Raw genomic sequence first — 330 nt, 5'->3', positions numbered from 1 at the left:
AAACATGTGAAAATAAAGCCGCATGCATTATAAAAGCCAAGCAATACTACTCATCTTAAAATATCAAAAGGAAGAGAGACTTTCTGTATAATATGACTATGTAATAGTTTCCTTAGCAGCAGTTAAAACAATACAATTCTGTTCAAAATGAAGCCAAATTATTCTGAGTATGTGCAAAACAGCACTGATACTGTCAGTGGACTTCTTAATGTTCTTGTGTTTAAGTAGAATGTGTGAAATATAGTTAAGCTGAGTAAAAATTTTCTTGTGTAAACTGTGAATTAGAACACAAATTTCAATATAAGTTCAACAAATTTCAATACAAACTCA

Source organism: Chlorocebus sabaeus, chromosome 7, assembly GCF_047675955.1.
Source record: "Chlorocebus sabaeus isolate Y175 chromosome 7, mChlSab1.0.hap1, whole genome shotgun sequence".
Lineage (NCBI taxonomy): Eukaryota > Metazoa > Chordata > Mammalia > Primates > Cercopithecidae > Chlorocebus > Chlorocebus sabaeus.
This window is presented reverse-complemented; position numbering follows the sequence as displayed.